General features: G+C 44.7%; 1 long non-coding RNA gene across 1 annotated transcript in view; it reads right to left on the bottom strand.

Annotated features, from left to right (window-relative positions):
- Positions 1–3,495: 3,495 nt before the first annotated feature.
- The window catches only part of LOC139263841 (uncharacterized), a 30,363-nt gene continuing 15,579 nt past the window's right edge, over positions 3,496–18,279 (bottom strand). The window contains exons 2-3 of the long non-coding RNA XR_011593225.1: positions 13,252–13,360; positions 3,496–4,322 (exon numbers count right to left, since the gene is read on the bottom strand). This is a non-coding gene — a long non-coding RNA (uncharacterized lncRNA). The remainder of the gene's footprint in view (positions 4,323–13,251; positions 13,361–18,279) is intronic.

Below are 18,279 nucleotides of genomic sequence, written 5' to 3'. Positions count from 1 at the left end.
TGTGGGGTAGCATTGCTGGTTAAAGAGGATATTATTGCAATAGTAAAGAAGAACATTAGCTTGGATGATGTGGAATCTGTATGGGTAGAGCTGCGGAATACCAAAGGGCAGAAAACGCTAGTGGGAGTTGTGTACAGACCACCAAACAATAGCAATGAGGTTGGAGACAGCATCAAAAAAGATATTAGGGATGCATGCAGTAAGGTACAGCAGTTATCATGGGTGACTTTAATCTGCATGTTGATTGGGCTAACAAAACTTGTTGCAATATGGTGGAGGAGGATTTCCTGGAGTGTATGGTTTTCTAGACCAATATGTCGAGGAACCAACGAGAGGGCTGGCCATCCTAGACTGGGTGATGTGTAGTGAGAAAGGACTAATTAGCAATTTAGTTGTGTGAGGCCCCTTGGGGAAGAGTGACCATAACATGGTAGAATTCTTTATTAAGATGGAGAGTGACACAGTTAATTCAGAGACTAGGATCCTGAACTTAGGGAAAGGTAACTTCGATGGTATAAGACGTGAATTGGCTAGAATAGACTGGCGAATGATACTTAAAGGGTTGACGGTGGATAAGCAATGGCAAACATTTAAAGATCACATGGATGAACTTCAACAATTGTACATCCCTGTCTGGAGTAAAAATAAAATGGGGAAGATGGCTTAACCGTAGCTAACACGGGAAATTAAGGATAGTGTTAAATCCAAGGAAGAGGCATATAAATTGGCCAGAAAAAGCAGCAAACCTGAGGACTGGGAGAAATTTAGAATTCAGCAGAGGAGGACAAAGGGTGAAATTAGGAGGGGGAGAATAGAGTATGAGAGGAAGCTTGCTGGGAACATAAAAACTGACTGCAAAAGCTTCTATAGATATGTGAAGAGAAAAAAATTAGTGAAGGCAAACCTAGGTCCCTTGCAGTCAGAATCAGGTGAATTTATAATGGTGAACAAAGAAATGGTGAACCAATTGAACAAATATTTTGGTTCTGTCTTCACAAAGGAAGACACAAATAACCTTCCGGAAATACTAGAGGACCGAGGGTCTAGTGAGAAGGAGGAACTGAAGGAAACCCTTATTAGTCAGGAAATTGTGTTCAGGAAATTGATGGCCGATAAATCCCCAGGGCCTGATAGTCTGCATCCCAGAGTACCTAAGGAAATGGCCCAAGAAATAGTGGATGCATTGATGATCATTTTCCAGCAGTCTATCGACTCTGGATCAGTTACTATGGACTGTAGGGTAGCTAATGTAACACCACTTTTTAAGAAAGGAAAGAGAGAAAACGGGGAAATTATAGACCAGTTAGCCTGACATCAGTAGTGGAGAAAATGTTGGAATCAATTATTAAAGATGAAATAGCAGCGCATTTGGAAAGTAGTGACAGGATTGGTCCAAGTCAGCATGGATTTATGAAAGGGAAATCATGCTTGAGAAATCTTCTAGAATTTTTTGAGGAAGTAACTAGTAGAGTGGACAAGGGAGAACCAGAGGATGTGGTGTATTTTTACTTTCAAAAGGCTTTTGACAAGCTCCCACGCAAGAGATTGGTGTGCAAAATTAAAGCACATGGTATTGGGGGTAATGTATTGATGTGGAGAGAGAACTGGTTGGCAGACAGGAAGCAGAGAGTCGGGATAATCGGGTCCCTTTCAGAATGGCAGGCAGTGACTAGTGGGGTGCGGCATGGCTCACTGCTGGGACCCCAGCTATTTACAATATGATTTAGATGAAGGAATTGAGTGTAATATCTCCCAAGTTTGCAGATGACACTAAGCTGTGTTGTGGTGTGAGCTGTGAGGAGGATGCTAAGAGGCTGCAAGGTAACTTGGACAGGTTAGGTAAGTGGGCAAATGCATGGCAGATGTAGTATGATGTGGATAAATGTGAAGTTTTTCACTTTGGTGGCAAAAACACGAAGGCAGAATATTATCTGAATGGCAGCAGATTAGGAAACAGGGAGGTGTAACGAAACCTGAGTGTCATGGTACATCAGTCATTGAAAGTTGGCATGCAGGTACAGCAGGCGGTGAAGAAGGAAAATGGCATGTTTGCCTTCATAGCTAGGGGATTTGAGTATAGGAGCAGGGAGATCTTACTGCAGTTGTACAGGGCCTTGGTGAGGCCTCACCTGGAATATTGTGTTCAGTTTTTGTCTCCTAATCTGAGGAAGGATGTTCTTGCTATTGAAGGAATGCAGCGAAGATTCATCATACTGATTCCTGAGATGGCAGGATTGACAAATGAGGAGAGACTGGATCGACTGGGCCTTTATTCACTGGAGTTGAGAAGGATGAGTGGGGATCTCATAGAAACATATAAAATTCTGACGGGACTGGACAGTTAGATGCAGGAAGAATGTTTCCGATGTTGGGGAAGTCCAGAACCAGGGGACACAGTCTAAGGATAAGGGGTAGGCCATTTAGGACTGAGATGAGGAGAAACTTCTTCACTCAAAGAGTTGTTAACCTGTGGTATTCTGTATCACAGAGAATTGTTGATGCCAGTTCATTGGATATATTCAAGTGGGAGTTAGATATGGCCCTTATGGCTAAAGGGATCAAGAGGTATGGAGAGAAAGCAGGAAAGGGGTACTGAGGTGATGATCAGCCTTGATCTTATTGAATGGTGGTGCAGGCTCGAAGGGCCGAATGACCTACTCCAGCACCTATTTTCTATGTTTGTATGTTTCTCTGTCCAAACCATCAAGCAAAGCTTGAAACGCGTGTCAGAAGGCTCCCTGCAGACCCGCCTATCCCGAGTCCTGCTCAGCTACCGCACAAGACCCCACTCGCTCATCGGGGTTCCCCCTGCCGAATTGCTCATGAAAACAAGGCTCTCTTTAGTCCACCCTGATCTACCATGATCGCGCAAATTTGTCACGCGATATTGAATTCATTGACCTTGTATTTTTACTCAACTATGGACCTGGTCTTAAATGGCTTGCTGGCACTGTCGTAGCAAAGAAGGGAGTAGGGTGTTTGAGGTCAAACTTGCAAATGGACTAAATTGCAGAAAGCATTTGGACGAAACCAAACTGTGAGTTTCAGACAGCCATGAGTAACCTGAAGAGGACACCACCAACTTCGACCCTCCAATACACACACAAGTGGCAACTGGCATCACGGTTGACCAAGAAGCTGAACTCATCATCCTCAGCAGCCCAGCAAGGCCAGCTGTGCAGCAGCCCAGCAAAGGCCCAACCAACTCACCTGGGCTTGTGTTTGTACTGAGACGATCGACTAGGGAGCGGAAAACCCCAGAAGGTCTCACCCTGTAAATAAGTGTACTATTGACTTTGCCGAGGGGAGTGATGTTATGTTTGCAACACCTTGTAACCAGCATTCTACCGTCACCAGAGGGTGCATCTGTTGGAGTCTCAAGGGATCCCAGCATCCCTTGGGAGCACTGCATATAAGCAGGCCTCCCATGCTGTACGGTATTCTGGAGTCAGAATAAAGAGACTAAGGTCACACTTACTCAAGTCTACAGTACTCTTCACATTGCTTTATTTGAGACATAACAAACCCTTATCTCAAGCGATTAGGAATATAAACAGGAGGAAGTTATGCTTCAGTTGTCCAGAGCCTTGGTCAGACCCCACCAGGATTATTCATTTCTAATCATTGCATCTCAAGAAGGATAGATTGGCAGGTTTACCAGACAGATTCTAACACCTCCTTCATTATAGCATCCCTGATTGTTTCTTAACTGACTCCAGGGTTAAAAGGTTAAAATATGAGGACACGTTGTACAAACTTAAGTTTCATTCCCTTGCATTTAGCAGGTGATCTAAATGAGGTGTTTAAAATGATAAAAGGATTCACTCGAGTTGACACATAATCTATTTCCTGAACAAGGGAACAAGGGGGCACAATCTTAACATTAGAGCGAGGCCATTCAGGAGTGAAATAAAGGAGATTGGAAATGTGGAATTCTCTTCCCCAAAAGGCTGTGGTTGCTGTGTTAGTTGAACTGTCGAAAACTAAAATCGATGGATTTTTATTAACTAAGGTTATCAAGGATATGGGTTAATTATGGGTAAATGAAGTCGAGGTACAGATTAGCCATGATCTAACTGAATTGCGGAACAATCTCGAGGGTCTGAATGGCCTCCTCCTGTTCCTATCTTTCCATGTACCTAAAAAGAAAATTTCCCAACTAAAGTAATTACTGAAGTTTTCCAGCTTAAGCATTTCCATTGACTTCAGTGGAACAAAAAATCAGGCGATGTGTATAATGGGTGGCTAATGAAATAGCACTAGTTTTAAGCCTCCATCGACATTGAAAGTTCCATCCAATGATTGACTGGATCCCACTGCAGCTGTGAAATTAAAGATAATAAAAAATATTTGTTAATCCAAATGACTTAATAATAAGACTGTAAATTCCAGTGCACAGAGCCAACCCTCAAGCAGGTTTGTTACAACCTGTGAACTAGGGGATGCAACTTGTGCACCATTAAAATTATATTTACCTATTGAGCACAACATTGTTGGAGCAATCTATATCCTGTTTCTACCGTAATCCTTGTGCTAAAATTTCAAGTAAGGATATTAAAATTAATGTGACATGGCACAAAAGTAGGAATTCACAATTGGAAATGGAGTTCACACATCCTTTGCTACTGAAGTAATTAGAAAATAAATGTAAAGGGAATATTTTAATAAGGCATGCCAGCACATTCTCAAACAAGCTTTATTATTTTTAATGGTGCTATTGCATGTGAAAACAGAGTGGAACTGGTTCCTAAATGATTCCCAGAATGTTCAGTAGAATCCAGGACAGACCTGATTACATTTTGAACATTATACTTATATTAAACATCTAGGACTGTTCTCCCATCTAAGATGATGGTAGCGCAAGAGGGCAGCAGAACTTCATACTCACTGTTCCCGTATGTGTTTCACATGCACAGCAGTGCTTGCCTGCTTTTCAATGGGAGGAGGAAAGTACTGGCATAAAGCCTTTGTGCAGCTCAATTTTTCCGGTTCAGCATAGCGATTCCATCTTTTTTACTTTGTAGGTCATAACATCCGATGAAAGCTAGCATTCTTCTCAATGGGATTCACACTCACAAAAATCAGAATAACATAAAACAGAAACTGAAGAACTGTCACACAGGTTGCCAAATAAAATAACAGCCTTTATCATTGTGGAGATCTGAGGAGGATCATAGAAAAATGTTGTTTCTCCAAAAATCCAAGGCAACATTTTTTCAGTGCACGGTTTCTATATTTAGTCTCACCATACATCATATCAATGGCATTATAATCATTATAGGCGGTCCCTCGAAATGAGGATGACTTGCTTCCACGCCAAAAAAGGATGAGTCCACAGGTGTTTCAATGAAGGACCCGAACTACATCCTCAAGGGTGGAAGATGCCTGTGCGTGGGTTTTTTAACATGGGGTGGCCGTTGCACACCAGCCACCACACGGGCTTGACAGAGCTAGGTCTTGGTCCAGTGGCAAGGATTACCCAAGACGACTGGAGACCAGCTCTGCTGCACGGACCTAGTGCGCACACATAGTGCAGTGTGGGCTGGCCCGTGCTGCCCCTGTGCCCCTGGCCCCGAACTCAGGCCTCCCCTGGGCCCTGATCATGTTCCTCCACAGTCTCTCGCTGCTCCTTCACCATTACCTCGCCCGCTCCTGCTGTATCTGCCCATGCTCCAATCACCAACCTGGACCTTGGTGACATCACTCTTCGCTGCCGTTGCCCTCCTGTACCAGCTCACGCTGTTCCCTGAAGGGGCCTCCACACTGTTCCCAGGCCGCCGCTCGCCGCTCCTTAATGGCCCTGACCTGCCGCTGCTGTTCTCACGTAGGTCGGAGCCTCCACGCTGTATAATAAGCTGTACCTCACCACCACTTTTCTTGACCCCTTCACGGTCTCTATATTGTCAGGCTGCTTCTACGACATCCAGTACTGGATGAGCAGAGATTTTCTCCAATTAAATACTGAGAAGACCGAAGCCAGTGTCTTTGGTCCCCGCCATAAACTCCATTCCCCAGCCCTCTCTCTAGCATCTGTCTGAGGCTGAACCAGACTGTTCGCAACTTTGGTGTCATACTCGACCCCGAAATGAACTTTCAACCACATATCTGCGGCATAACGAAGACCGTCAATTTCCATCTCTGTAACACCACCTGTCTCTGCTCCTGCCTCAGCTCATCTGCTGCTGAAACATTTATCCATGCCTTTGTTACCTCTAGACTTAACTATTCCAACGCACTGGCCTTTCACATTCTACCCTACGTAAACTTGAGGTTATCCAAAACTCGGCTGCCCGTGTCCTAACTTGCACCAAGTCCCGTTCACCCATTACCCCTGTGCCCACTGACCTACATTGGCTCCTGGTTCGGCAATGCCTCGATTTTAAAAGTTTTTAAATCCCTCGATTTCCTTGTCCCTCCCGATCTCTGTAATCTCCTCCAGCCCCACAAATCCCCCGAGATGTCTGTGCTCCTCTGATTCTGCCCTCTTGAGCATCACTGATTATAATCGCTCAACCATTAGTCGCCATGCCTTCAGCTGCCTGGGCCCTAAGCTTTGGAAATCCCTTCCTAAACCTCTCCACTTAGCTACCTCTCTTTCCTCCTTTAAGATGCTCCTTAAAACCTACCCCTTTGACCAAGCTATTGGTCATCTGCCCTAATTTCTCTTTATGTGGCTCTGTGTCAAAAATTTGTCTTATAACATTCCTGTGAACCGCCTGGAGAACTCCATGACGCTGAGTACTGTGAGCTAAACTTAGTGTGGCCTTAGTTCTGCTTTATTACAACTCCAGAGTGCCTAAACAACATGGCAGCCAATCTTTTATACTGGCCCTGCACGTGTGTGCAGGTGACCATTAGGACTCCAACAGTCGCGCCCTCTGGTGGCAAGTATTACATGGTTACATACATAACATCACTCCTCTCCAAAGTCTTCGGTACAAGTTATTTACAAATTGAGGCGATCCGGAGCCCTTTGCTCCCTGGTTGATCGTCTAAGTTCAAACCCTGGCGTATATGAGTTGGTCGGACCATTACTGCACTGCACTGTGGCTGGTCTGACCGAAATGTCAGGAACGGTGGGTTCATCCTCGTGATTGAGAGTGAGGTCGATTGCTGGTTGCGTGTGTGTGGGTGGATCGTTGATGGTGATGTCCTCTTCAAGTCGTTCCTGGTTGTCAGTAAATCGCAATTTGGGCTGATCTAAATGCTTTCTCAACCTTTGGCCATTTAACAGTTTGATTATAAATATCCTATTCCTTCCTTGGCCAAAACAATGCCAGCAACCCACTTGGAACCATGACCATAGTTCAGGACAAATACAGGGTCGGTAATATCAATGTCATGTGAAACAGCTGCGCGATCGTGGTACATGTTCTGCCGGTGTCGCTGGGTTTCCACGTGATCATTAAGATCTGGATGGACTAGGGAGAGCCTGGTTTTGAGGGCTCTCTTCGTTAACAATTCTGCCAGGGGAACCCCGGTCAGCGAGTGGGGTCATGTCCGGTAACTGAGCAGAATGCGAGACAAGCGGGTCTCAGGGAGCTGTCCGTCACGCATTTCAAGCTCTGCTTGATTGTTTGGACCGCACGCTCCGCTTGACTGTTAGATGCAGGCTTAAAAGGAGCAGACCTGACATGCTTGATGCCATTGCGGATCATAAACTCGTTGAATTCCGAGCTGGTGAAACGCAATCCATTGTCGCCGACAAGCACGTCGGGCAAGCCATGGGTGGTGAACATGGCCCGGAGGCTTTCAATGGTGGCTGTGGACGTGCTGGATGACATGATTACACATTCAATCCATTTGGAGTAAGCATCCACTACTACTAAAAACATCTTTCCTAGAAAGGGGCCGGCAACATCTACATGGATCCTGGACCAGAGTTTGGGGGGCCATGACCATAGACTCAGTGGCGCCTCCCTTGCTGCATTGCTCAGTTACAGATATCAACGACAACTTCTCTGCGGAAACACAGCCTTTTGACACAATTAGCCTCACTCATGTCCAGGTACGAATGCCTGGCTCGATATTGCCGACATGGGTAAGATCTCCTGCACATCAGCCTACGGGCTATGACGTTCCTGGTGCGGTGAGCTCTAATCAATTCTCTCCTATGCAGTAAATTGAAGGAGAACCATTGCATAATCCATGGTGTTGATAAAGTAGCACCCATACCTGAAGTACAAATTAAACGTTTAAACTTTTAAACTTGCTGGCTGGCTGGCTCTTCCTCCCGGTGCTTTGTACACCTGCTCTGCGGAAACACAGCCTTTTGACACAATTAGCCTCGCTCATGTCCAGGTACGAATGCCTGGCTCGATATTGCCGACATGGGTAAGATCTCCTGTACATCAGCCTACTATCCCCTGGCTGAACGGCCTAACTCTTCTTCACAGCTCGGAGCCTGCTGTTGCTTCTGCTTCAGACAGGTAGGAAAATTAAATGTATTTTTTATTTGCTTTATTTATCATTTATTTTTCATGATGGCTCTTTATTTGTAGAAGTGAAGTGCTAAATGCTTGTAAAATTCCCTAACTTCACTCTAACTTCCCTTCCCCCCATCTCTCGTTCCCTGCGCCTAATTTCTAACATATAGGCAAGGTTTTTCTGAGCATACAAAAATCTACACTTACTCCATTGTAAGTTAGTTTGGAGTAAGTTTTCGCTGCCTAAACTTTCAAAACAGGCGTAAGTGGCTGGACATGCCCCCTTTTGAAAAAAAAAACTGTTCTAAAATGAAACTATTCTAACTCACTCGAAGTGGAGCAAACTAAATGCTGAGAATTGCAATTTCTAAGATGCTCCATTCTAAACTAGTTGCTCCAAAAAAACAGGAGCAACTCAGGCCGAAACTTGAGCCCGAAGGAACTCCATTTAATTTGACTTTCAGCATTATAGGAGGGCTCTTAGTGATGAAGGTATGTACCCCATACAGTTCTTCCTCGGGTTGAGTTGCCTTTGCTGCGTGATCCGCGCCGGATCGATCATCCTCTGCCACGTGGTGTGTCGCAGCACGTTTGCACATTCGCTGGAGGTGCCCCATTGTTGCGCAGCCTTTGCACATGTAGTGCTTGAATCGACATTGATGGGCCCGATGATTACCCCCGCAGTGCCAACACGGTGCTAATGGATTCACATTCACCCCCGATGGCGGACTCTGAGTCATCACAGGTCTTGCAGCCACAGACGTAGAGGCCCTACCATATGCAGTTCGGCCTGCTAGCAACGTCATTTTATGCACATTACTTTCCGGTGAGCTTCGATGTTGAGAAGATATCTGTTTGGTGTTATCATCTGTGGCCATGCATGCCTGGGCGATCGCGATGGCCCTGCTCAGGTCTAGGGTTTCGGCAGCCAGCAGCTTTCGAAGAATGACCTCGTGGCTGATGCCCAGCATGAAAAAGTCCCATAGCATTTCCCCCAACGCAGCTCCAAAATCGCAAGGTCTCGCGAGGCGTCTCAGGTCAGCGACGTAATCCGCCACGTCCTGGCCCCCGGAGCGATGGTGCGTGTAAAAACGATATCTGGCCATGAGGATACTCTCCTTCGGCTTGAGGTGGTCCCGAACCAGCGTGCACAATACTGTATATTCCTTCTCCGTTGGTTTTGTCAGTGCGAGCAGATTCTTGATGAGGCCATATATTTTAGGCCCACAGACGGTGAGGAGAACCGCCCTGCACTTGGCTGCATTAGTGTCTCCTTCCAGTTCGTTGGCCACGAAGTACTGGTCGAGACGCTCGACGAAGGCTTCCCAATCATCATCCTCTATGAATCGCTCTAATATTCTAATGGCAGCCATGGTTGCGTGAAGGTTCGTATTCTGTTGCTCGTCACCAATTATTATGTATACAAGAACTCCACGAGGCTGAGTACTCTGGGCTAAACTTAGTGTGACCTTAGTCTGCTTTATTACAACTCCAGAGTGCCTAAACAACATGGCAGCCAACATTTTATACTGGCCCTGCATGTGTGTGCAGGTGACCATTAGGACTCCAACAGTCGCGCCCTCTGGTGGCAAGTATTACATAGTTGCATACATAACAAAAGGCATTATATAAATTTAAGTTGTTGTTGGATACATATTAAGTGATAAGCAACTAGTGCAAAATAAACCGTTGAATAGCATTGGCTCTGCATTTTCTTCATGATAGGAGGCATTTATTTAATGTAAACCATTCATTTCCAATATGTGTTCTGTTTAAGTTGTATACTTTGTCTGAATTGTCCATTCATATCACCTGCACAAACATATTTTAGAATTAAAAGAAAAATTATTTGAATTTGTCATTTGTATGTGGTGTTGGTGTGTTAATAGCTGGAAACTGCAGTGTGACACATTGTCACATAACCCAATACGGTCAGGATCATTGGAGAAGCTGCTGTATGGACATTTCAGACAAAGTATACAGCTTGCCATTAGAGCTTGGAGAACGAGATCATGGGGCTGAAATTCAGCTCCCCAAAAAGTCCTCTTACTGCCACTGCCAGGCAGAGGAGTCGAGCACCTGCCGACTTCCTGTCCAATGGCCGCCGCCAGCGAAATTTAGCTCGGGGATTTTTCTGGCGGTCCACACTTCCATCCTACTGCTGCCGACCGTCCTAAGTGTGTCATCAAATGGCTCACCACCGATTCCGCGCACCTCCATCGCACCTCCCGTGAAATTTAGCTCCAAAAATCTTTAATCCGCTGTGCGGTGCCTCCGACAGTGGCCCTTCAAGGGGAGGGTGCACTGCCGCGGCTGCCATGTTTTCTGTCGGCCGACTGACGGATCGGGCCAACAATTATGCCCCCCGGGTTAGGCAGCCTGTCACCCCCCTTGGGTGCCAGACCACTGGCCTGGCCAAAACCCTCCCTGGTGGCTCAGTGATCGAAGTTTCAAAATGCCAAAGGCTCTCCCTTTTAAGTGAAGGAGAGAGCATGGTGACGCACATGCATCATGATGTCATCTCCGCTCCGCTGCTGACTGACAGGGGTGGAGACTCTGTACCGCCTCCACTTCTGCCCCTCTAGAGTACATACCACCCCACTTCCACCCCCATTATGACCGACTTCCCATCCGCTTCAAAAAGAATGACAAAGAGCTGAAGTTACCGAAAGTGGCGACCTCATCCGACGCAGCGGAAGATACTCTTCAGGAGCGGAAGGTGCAACCCGTTTCCGGCGGAGGTAAATTTCGGCCCCCATATATATACATAAGATATAAAACTCTGTCAGTGAATATTTTATCTCAATCCTATTTTATGTGAAGTCACACATTTGACATTCATTAGATTAGAAAATAAATTACAATTGCACCCTGTTGGGTAAAGAATTAACATTCACAACATTTTCATTTATGACAATAATCAACATCTGTACATTGGAGATGATTTGAATAAAATTTTCTGAATAAATGTAGGGCAATGGAAATATAAACCACTGAACATAAATCACTGCTATAAGCTCACTATATGTTGTGTCATTCAAAACATTCAGTCTGTGTGCAAAACATGTAGATGAAGAGAACACATATATCTTACACCTCTTGATGTGTGATATGTGTTTTATCTAATAGTCATCAAATAATCACAAGCCACCAGCGCTGGAAGTGTAAGATTCTTGCTCCTTTTAAAAAAAATAGCAAGGGCTTTTTTTTTCAGATAAGGAACAATAGCAGCCATTGTGACGAAACAAATCAGATGGGGATTGTGTGCTGTGGTAGAGCTGATGACATTCAGTGATGAGACACATAGGTGCTGAATTTGCAGTTGGAGGCTTCCTGCAATCGAATGCCTCCGACCTGCAAAAAATCTACGCACTTACCTGTTGGTCACGGAGGTTCGGACACTAGCGCTCCTGGGCCTCTATGAATAGGCCTGTGTAGAGGCCCACGTATCCCAGTGGCGCATGCTTCGGAAATGCCCCTGGGATCACGTGGGCTTGCCCAACCAATCAAAGAAGGGAATCCCCATTCATGCCTATGGGGATTCTGGAACTCTCATAAGTATGAATGTGGATCGCATAAAAAATACCTCTACACATCAAATAAATAAAAAAAACATTACATATTTAAAATTAATTAAAATGGCATATAATTAAATATTTAAAATAAAAATTTAATTTTTTGTAAAATAAGTATACATGTTTTAACAGGGCTACAAATAAACTTACCATATTGCACAGGGTTTTTTAATGTATAAATGATTGATAACATTTTATTTTTCTGTTTTTTAAAACTCTTATGAATAAGAATTTCATGGGCATTTGCTGGGCAGAAGGTGGGCAAATAACTCAACTCTCTGCCTGCGGAGACCCTTTTGCTGGGGATACGTGTGCTCCGTCAAGCGAATTGTAATTTCCGGGCTTTAGTGCATGCGCACACATGCCTAAACCTGGAACTTGCGTAGCCCCTTCGGGCATGTGAGCACATCGTATGCACCCATAGGGGCTGCAAATTACGGCCCATAAACTATGTCAGCAACAAACCAGCATTACCTATTGAGAACATTAATAAGTAGGCTTCCTTAGCACAAAAGTAATGCATTGAGGCACTCTTTTGCAAAACACCATTGCTCTGTGAAAATGTTTTATTGCTTAAAGGAACATTGTGTGCTTGTAAAGTAGTTTCAATGCTGGGAGTCAACTCACAAATTCCAATTTTCCAGAATCCATCCTAAAGAAATGGCAGTATAAAAGTAGCTTTTAGCACATGTGAAAACAATAATACTACTGTCATTAGTACCCCAAAATATATTTGTTTCCAAGCTGAATGACAATATTAATGCACTTTTTTAGTGTTGTAAAAAGCAGTCAGATGGAGGCTATTTTACATTTTTGGTGGGGGCAGAAACTTATGGTGGTGGATCGGTGCCTGTTATACACCGTGCCTATTTCCCTTTCCATTCACTTCAGTGGAAAGGGAGATCGGGAAATGTGCATAATGGGTAACCTAACCATGATTGCTAGTTCCCCATCCTCTAAAAGTGAAAATGATCTACTCCCTTGTCTCCCCCACCCCCCCCGGTCATGGAATTCCGAGGTTTTCAAGAATATTTATATTGGTAAATTTATACTCATCAACTCCAATGAAGACTTCCCTTCCACCACCTGGAAAAATAAAAACTTCACACAGCAGCCAATACAGAACTTGACATTGTCCTAAATGACCCATAGCTGCCAACTTACGAATGAAATACAGTAAGGTCTTAAAGCTATCTGTTTCAAGAACCCATTAAAATGTTGACACACTCGCAGGGACCCTTGCGTCTTACCTCCTGAAAGACAATGGGCAGGAATTTCCTCGGTCTGCTCCTCACCGGGGATACATGCAAAGTTCCGATGGATCGGGAACACTCTGTGGAAATTCCCAGCCAATGTCATCTGTCGAAAGGAACGCAGTGTGATAATTGCAGAAATTCTTTTATTGATATACCGCAAAATAACTCAAAAGCTGGTAAGTCAGCAAATACAAAAATATTCAAAAATCCAATGACAGATTTTCTTCTCCTCTGTAAATGCCTTGAGACTTGTTTTACGTTAAAGTCACTATATAAATGTAAGTTGTTACTGTTCACAGACTTACAAAAATTTGTTGGCCTCAGGGACACCTTGGGATCTCCCTTAAGGTCCAGAAACCCCAGTTTGAAAGCCGATAGTCTATTAACTGCTCACTGAGAAAGATGTTCCTTTATGTTTCAGAGATTTAGCCTGCACAGAAAGCATTACAATATGATGTGGCTGCCATTTTAACTATGCCATTTCCAGTTTGATATGCAATATTCTCAAATGCAGTTTAACTTTACAACCCAGAATCACACAGCATTTTGTAGAGTTATGGAAGACAATTATTTACATTATTTTTGTAAATAATGTCAATCCAGCAGAATAGGCTAATATGTATGTCAAATCTCACTCCATCAGTAATATCAGTGCAGAAATATAGAAACATAGAAATAGAAAATAGGTGCAATAGCAGGCCATTTGGCCCTTCGAGCCTGCACCACCATTCAATATGATCATGGCTGATCATGCAACCTCAGTACCCCACTCCTGCCTTCTCTCCAAACCCCTGATTCCTTTAGCCATAAGGGCCACATCTAACTCCATTTGGAATATATCCAACGAACTGGACTCAACAACTTTCTGTGGTAGAGAATTCCATAGGTTCACAATTCTCTGGGTGAAAAATGTTCTCCTCATCTCGGTCCTAAATGGCTTACCCCTTATCCTTAGACTGTGACCCTGGTTCTGGACTTCCCCAACATCGGGAACATTCTTCTGTATTTAACCTGTCCAATCCCATCAGAATTTTATATGCTTCTGGGAGATCCCCTCTCATTCTTCTAAATTCCAGTGAATATAAGCCTAGTCGATCCAGTCTTTCTTCATATGTCAGTCCTGCCATCCCGGGAATCAGTCTGGTGAACCTTCGCTGCACTCCCTCAATAGCAAGAATGTCCTTCCTCAGATTAGGAGACCAAAACTGTACACAATATTCCAGGTGTAGCCTCACCAAGGCCCTGTACAACTGCAACAAGACCTCCCTGCTCCTATACTCAAATCCTCTTGCTATGAAAGCCAACATGCCATTTGCTTTCTTAGCTGCCTGCTGTACTTTTGATAAAGGGTGAGTTTATGAGCCCACAGAAGTAGAACACTTAGTGAGAGTGCTTAAACTGAGCTAAGTTTACTGAATGAGTGTCACTCATGTCACTTTAGATTTGACAACTTTCCACAATGTGCAACTTCAAAAAAATGACATAACAGAAACACCCTTCGGAAGTTAATGTGAAATGTTGAATTCTTTATGTGTGGCTTGCTGGTTAATAGGCTCTTAAAACATTAGAATAAGCTTTGTTGTTAAAGAAAATAGAAGTGTACAGCATGATGATTCTCTCAACCAAAGAAATGGCATGCAGTCAAGGGGATCATTTTAATACAGTACTACAGATTAGTAATAATCTGATGAATTAAATTAGCAGGGATTTGCAATTATCAGATTCACAATTTGGTGCAATCAACTGTAAAGTTTATCTATAAAGTATCTGAGACAGGCAGAAAAAGTTTCTGACTAGATGATTAAAATGCTGCTATGTATTCCCAGATCTCAGTACAAAAAAATTATAAATAATGAAGTAAGGATGAAGGATGGCATTGTGAGGAATATTCTGTATTTTCCTTTTTTCAACGGGCATTGACAAACGGCTGTGGCTTGTCCCTATTGATTTTTTGGGGTCAGTGCACTGGATTATCCCAGTGATAAAGAAATCTGGATGTCAGAAACAAAGGAACTAATGACACCAAGGTATAATCATGGGATGTACTACATAAGAGCAAGTCTTTTCAAACAATAGAAAGGTACGTTCCACAGACACCTGCAGAAAGAGAGAAAGCAGCAGGCACATCACATCAAATATAAAGATTAACAAATGCTGTCCAAGATCAGACAAACTTAACTAGGTCCACTGAGCCTTTTTTCTTTTCTTCTTTTTTTTGCGTTCATTTGATTGATGTTACAAGGTCTGTGACCTCTTCGTTCATCCTGAGAATCTGGGGGCCAATTATTGTTTGTCAGCAGGAATTACTGGAGACCAGGGGAAAAGAGTAATGAAAACTGTGTTTCACTCACCATCCTCATGTCCATTCTTTCCAAGAAAAAAAGCCAATGCCCAAAAAAAAGTGTGGTGAAATCATCCTATCGGTGGTACTTTTAACATTTTAGTTACGACAGTGGGATAGTAATTTTGTTGCGAATGTGATTTTTACCATAATCAGCTGTTTAATCACAGCTGTGATAATCATTAGGGCATATGTAGTAAATCACCAATAAAACTAAGTAATGGAGAAGGAACTGACTGATAGTCCCTTTATTATGGAAGCAGCTGTGTAAGAATGGAAGCAAAATGATGGTACCTTGCACCTTAACCTGCAATATGTTGAAAGGATAGAATTCAGATTAGTACATGGGGTAGGTATTGTGTTCCTAACACAGATGAGACTGCACACAGGGAGATTAAGGTAACAGTGACCTCAGTCTTTATTAAGACACTCCAGAGTGAGGAACAGGCCTTAGGGGCCAGCTTATATACAGTGCTCCCAAGGGATGCTGGGATCCCTTGGGACTTAAGGGGATGAGCTCCCTGGTGGCAGAACATGGGAGTGCATGCTTTACAGATACACAACTTCACTCTCCCCGCCCAAAGTCAAAGTAAAAACAATTTACAAGGTGAGGCGATCGGGAGCCTTTCTTTCCCTGGTGGACCGTCTTGGTACAAGTGTCTGTTCTGGTGTGTTGGCTGTGCCCTTGCTGGGCTGGCGTGTCGTTGGCCCTGCAGGGCTGCTAGGTGAGCCTCGCCTTGCTGGGCTGCTGGGTGTGATGGATTTGATTTCCTGGTCCGGCTTGGTATCATTAATCCTTTGGGTGTGTGTTGTGGGCTCGAAAAAGGTGGTGTCTGCTATGGGTTGTTCAGGGCAGTCTGTGAACCGCAGTCTCGTTTGGTCCAGGTGCTTTCTGCAAATTTGTCCATTGTCTAGTTTGACTACAAACACCCTATTCCCTTCTTTAGCTATCACCGTGCCCATGATCCACTTGGGACCATGTCCATAGTACAGCACATACACAGGGTCATTCAGATCCATTTCCCATGACACAGTGGCACGACCATCGTTTACATTTTGTTGCTGCCGCCTGCTCTCCACCTGATCATGCAGGTTGGGGTGAACCAGCAAGAGTCTGGTTTTAAGTGTCCTTTTCATGAGTAGCTCAGCCGGGGGCACCCATGTGAGCAAGTGGGGTCTCGTGCGGTAGCTGAGCAGTACTCGGGACAGCCGGGTTTGGAGTGAGCCTTCTGTGGCTCATTTAAGGCTCTGTTTGATGGTTTGTACTGCCCGTTCTGCCTGCCCATTGGAGGCTGGTTTAAATGGGGCTGAGGTGACATGTTTGGTCCCATTGCCGGTCATGAATTCTTTAAATTCGACACTGGTCAAACATGGCCCGTTGCCACTGACCAGTAGGTCAGGCAGGCCGTGGGTGGCAAACATGGCCCTCAGGCTTTCAATGGTGGCGGTGGCAGTGCTTCCCGACATTATTTCACATTCAATCCATTTTGAAAAAGCATCCACCACCACCAGGAACAGTTTACCGAGAAACGGGCCTGCATAGTCGACATGGATCCTCGACCATGGTCTGGAGGGCCAGGACCACAAACTTAGTGGTGCCTCTCTGGGCGCATTGCTCAACTGAGCACATACGCTACATTGCCGTACACAGGACTCTAAGTCAGAGTTGATGCCAGGCCACCACACGTGGGATCTGGCTATCACTTTCATCATTACTATACCCGGGTGTGTGCTGTGGAGATCCGAGATGAACGTCTCCCTGCCCTTTTTTGGTAGCACTACGCGGTTACCCCACAACAGGCAGTCTGCCTGAATGGACAGCTCGTCCTTTCGCCGCGTGAACGGCTTGATTGGCTCTTGCATTTCAACGGGGATGCTGGCCCAGCTCCCATGCAGTACACAGTTTTTTACTTGGGACAGCAGAGGATCTTGGCTGGTTCAAGTCCTAATCTGGCGGGCCGTGACAGGTGACTTATCATTTTCAAATGCTTCCATGACCATCAACAAGTCTGCAGGCTGTGCCACCATCAACAAGTTTGCAGGCTGCGACATTTCCACCCCCGTGGTGGGCAATGGTAGCCGACTGAGAGCATCCGCACAGTTCTCGGTGCCTGGCCTGTGGCGGATGGTATATGTAGTGTCTCTGCACCTTGTTACAAACTCACACGAGGCATGGATATATCAGACACGATCACTCTGTGACCTTCACTTTATTTCCAGGACTGAAAAGTGTTAATCCTGGCTAGGACCTCCCTTTTTATACCTGGAAGCCCAGGTGAGGAGCTCACTCTCTGTGGACAGGATGTGCATTACAAGGGTACAGGTACAGTAAGCATGAGTTACAGTTGCATACTTATAATTATTGGAAGATGGTGAAATACATGACATCACCTCCCCCCTGAGGTCTTTTAGTTTCAGAGGTTAAGTCTATTGGGTGGTCGGTACTCTCTTGTGGAGCGCCGCAGTTGTGACTCTGGTGGCTGAGCCTCAGCATGCATCTCTGTCACTTGAGGTGATTCCAGCCTGTCCGGGCTGGCCGCAGGGAATGTGCATGCTGAAGGCTGTCTTTGTTGCTCGTGCACTGGCAGTGGTGTGGGTGCTATCTCATCATACTCTTCTTCCGGTTCCTCCGTGTCTGCACTGAACCTTGTCTTTACTTGGTCCAAGTGTTTGCGGCATAT

Source organism: Pristiophorus japonicus, chromosome 5 (assembly GCF_044704955.1).
Source record: "Pristiophorus japonicus isolate sPriJap1 chromosome 5, sPriJap1.hap1, whole genome shotgun sequence".
Lineage (NCBI taxonomy): Eukaryota > Metazoa > Chordata > Chondrichthyes > Pristiophoridae > Pristiophorus > Pristiophorus japonicus.
Note: the sequence above shows the minus strand (reverse complement) of the source record. Positions and strands in the feature narration are given on the sequence as shown.